The 3,700-nt window shown below is 39.0% G+C and overlaps 1 long non-coding RNA gene across 1 annotated transcript; it reads left to right on the top strand.

Moving 5' to 3' along the window:
- The first annotated feature begins 369 nt into the window (after positions 1-369).
- LOC125145511 lies at positions 370-3,392 on the top strand. The gene is made up of 4 exons (XR_007143921.1): positions 370-874; positions 1,620-1,833; positions 2,232-2,502; positions 3,034-3,392. It is a non-coding gene; the product is annotated as an uncharacterized LOC125145511 (long non-coding RNA).
- The last annotated feature ends 308 nt before the right edge of the window (positions 3,393-3,700 follow it).

The raw sequence follows: 3,700 nt of genomic DNA, 5'->3' as shown, positions 1-3,700 counted from the left end.
CACACACACACACACACACACACACACACACACACACACACACACACACACACACACACACACACACACACACACACACACACGTAGCACTGACATTTCAAACTGTCAAATTGAGATGATATAGTATATTAAAGATCATATATATATATATGTATATGTATAAAATAAACGTTTAAGACACATTAATATATAATAATAATGTGTTTTAAGCGTATTTAATTACAAACATATGAAAATATAAAGAGTGATGATCATACACTCTTTTCTCCTCCTCTTTCTCCTTCATCTCCTGCTTTTACTTTCAAAATAAAACCGCGCTCCTCGGATCTTCTTAGAAAATAGTGACGCGACTGAATCCTAAATTCTGATTGGTTTTCACTCTGAGCTCTATTTGTTAAGAACCAATCAGATTCTCTTCTTCTGAAAGTTCAGCAACAGCAAGAGGATACTTTCTCGTGAACAGATTTAAAGAGACTTTAAATTTAAACTCAAAGTTACAGTGGAGTTAGACAGAGTTACAGTGGTCCATCCATCCATCCATCCATCCATCCATCTACCCATCCATCCATCTTCTACCGCTTATCCGGGGCCGGGTCGCGGGGGCAGCAATCTAAGCTGGGATGCCCAGACTTCCCTCTCGCCAGACACTTCCTCCAGCTCTTCCGGGGGAATACCGAGGCGTTCCAAGGCCAGTCGAGAGACATAGTCCCTCCAGCGTGTCCTAGGTCAGCGAGTTACAGTGGTGTTAAAGTTATATATCCACTCAATAATAGATTTAGAGTTTTAGTGATCAGACAGTGAGAGATGTCGATCAGCAGCACAGTGATGAAGACTCTGACCTTCTTCACATTTTCTCTTAATTTTTCATCAGCAGGTGAGTTCTGTAATGTTTACTGTCTTTACTACATTTATTTACTCTCTAATAATAAAGTTTAACGATAAAGCTGTGATAAGGGCAAATCTGACAAAGTTACACATAAATAATACAGGTAATAAATAAATAAATCTCTCGCCAAGTAAAACTTTTCCTGTTATTGCTGTCATTTCTGTCTCCTGATGATGTAAGAGTTTAGTTCAGTTTAGTTTCTTTCTTTCTATGACTCTTTTTTCTTCACTTGTCCCTCACTGCTCCTGTAATCAGACAGTTTAAATGGTAGGAGGTTCAGGGGCAGCAGCGACTACATGCAGATTTTAGTTCTTACAGTAGGATGATGGAGGGCAAAGTGACAGAAAAGAAAAAGAACACAATCAATACACATCCAGTCTTTATTACAGTATAATATAGAGATACTTTACAATCTCTTTATTCATATTTAATCTGATGATGTTCCACACAACAGACTTTTTAATACACTGGCATTATACTCTTTTTAAATTAATTAATTAATATAAGTAATATGAAATAAAAAGAACTTTTACTCAAATAAATATTGTTGAAATATTTTAAGACACAAATGTACATATCACTGATTTCACAGATAAATCTATGCTATTTCAGCCTGAATTTTATTCTGGATATTTAAGCTGCTGGTGGAGGTTGAAGTGTTTAAGTCCTGCTTTAATCCAGCAGTTGAGTTAGTGATGTTGTAGTGTTAATGTGTGTATTTACACTTTTATAGACACCCACTTGCTGCAGTATTATTACACTGCAGTTATACCTGGAGTAAATTTTGCAGAATTCACTGCTCTTGGTCTGGTGGATCATAAAGACGGATTGGATGCATGTTACCGATTCAGATCACTGGAACAGAAACACACAGGCCATGAAATATCATCAGGAGATTTTCAAAGTCATTGTGGCTACAACAATGCAGCGCTTTAATCAGACTACAGGTAAATACAGTACACACACAGAAAAGGTGTGTCACTTTCTAAACTAATAACTACTGAACTAATATGAAAGAAAATTACACACAGAATATTAAGAGATTTATAGAAATGAGATAGAAATGAAATAGAAATTCAGTGTAAATGAGATATGTAAGTGATAAAGATCTTACTAAGAAGTAAATGTGGTGGTTGAGTAGAGAAGGTAGAAGGAGATAGAGCTCAGCTGAACCTTTTCTCACTCACCTGTGTGTGTGTGTGTGTGTGTGTGTGTGTGGGTGGGTGTGTGGGTGTGTGTGTGCGCGTGCGTGCGTGTGGGTGTGTGTGTGTGTGTGTGTGTGTGTGTGTGTGTGTGTGTGTGTGTGTGTGTGTGTGTGTGTGTGCATGTGTGTGTGTGTGTACAGGAGTTCATACAGTCCAGAAGTGGCTGTGAGCTCGATGATGACGGGACTGTTAGAGGATAAAATCAGCTCAGTTATGATGGAGAAGATTTTCTCAATCCGGATCTGAACACTCTCACATGGACTGCAGCTAAACCACAAGCTGTGATTACCAAGAACAAGTGGGATAATATCCCTGGTAACAATAATAAGTGGAAGAATTTCCTGGAGAATGAGTGTATTGAACGGTTAAAGATGTACATTTCTTACGGCAGAGAGACTATGGAGAGGAAAGGTAAAGTGTGTGATCTGTTACTGTAACACACACACACACACACACACACACACACACACACACACACACACACACACACACACACACACACACACACACACACACTCTACTGTGGTGTGATTATTTTAAAATCTCTAAATGAAGAATGAGTTTAATCTTGAAAAGTTGAACATTAAACGTGTACATTTTTCTGTCCAACTCTAAACTCACATCTTTGTAGCCAGAAAATCTTGATCACATACAGGTACATCTAAATAAATTAGAATGTCGTGGAAAAGTTAATGTATTTCAGTAATTCAACTCAAATAGTGAAACTTGTGTATTATATAAATTCAGTACACACAGACTTTAACACGTCTGACCCACATTTCCACAAGAAGAACTCTGGTGAGAGGAGGAAGGAGGCAGATGTGAAGTTTTTAGCGAACAGATGTACACTTTCTAATTCTTGAAAGAGATTTTATGAAGATTTTAATCTGAACTGATAAACTACTGTAATAAATAACTGTTTGTTCATCATCTGTGTTTCAGGCATCAAATGTGCTCCAGCCTCTGAAGAGTCTTCCTCCACCAACTCTTAATGTGTGACTGTGTGTCTTCTTAAAGCATGTGTTTACAGTGTCATATTGAAGAAAATCTGTGTGATTGTTCAGACTATATGCTGTGGTTCTAATTGTACACTGAGCTCCATGTCAGAACTGGTCGATCTTTATTGTGAGCATAGAGTCGTCATCCTGAAGTGATCTGAGTTTGTTTGATCAACTAACAATTTAAAATGTTTACTTTATAATGGGAAGAGGCACGGTGGCTTAGTGGTTAGCACGTTCGCCTCACACCTCCAGGGTTGGGGGTTCGAATGCCGCCTCCGCCTTGTGTGTGTGTGGAGTTTGCATGTTCTCCCCGTGCCTCTGGGGTTTCCTCCGGGTACTCCGGTTTCCTCCCCCGGTCCAAAGACATGCAATGTAGGTTGATTGGCATCTCTGGAAAATTGTCTGTAGTGAGTGTGTGAGTGAATGAGAGTGTGTGTGTGATGGGTTGGCACTCCGTCCAGGGTGTATCCTGCCTTGATGCCCAATGACGCCTGAGATAGTCACAGGCTCCCCGTGTAGTTCGGATAAGCGGTAGAAAATGAATGAATACTTTATAATGGGATAAAAACTACCTCATGTCCCTGTGACACTCTTTTATTGTTTTATTG

This window comes from Tachysurus fulvidraco, chromosome 9 (assembly GCF_022655615.1).
Source record: "Tachysurus fulvidraco isolate hzauxx_2018 chromosome 9, HZAU_PFXX_2.0, whole genome shotgun sequence".
Classification (NCBI taxonomy): Eukaryota; Metazoa; Chordata; class Actinopteri; order Siluriformes; family Bagridae; genus Tachysurus; species Tachysurus fulvidraco.
Note: the sequence above shows the minus strand (reverse complement) of the source record. Positions and strands in the feature narration are given on the sequence as shown.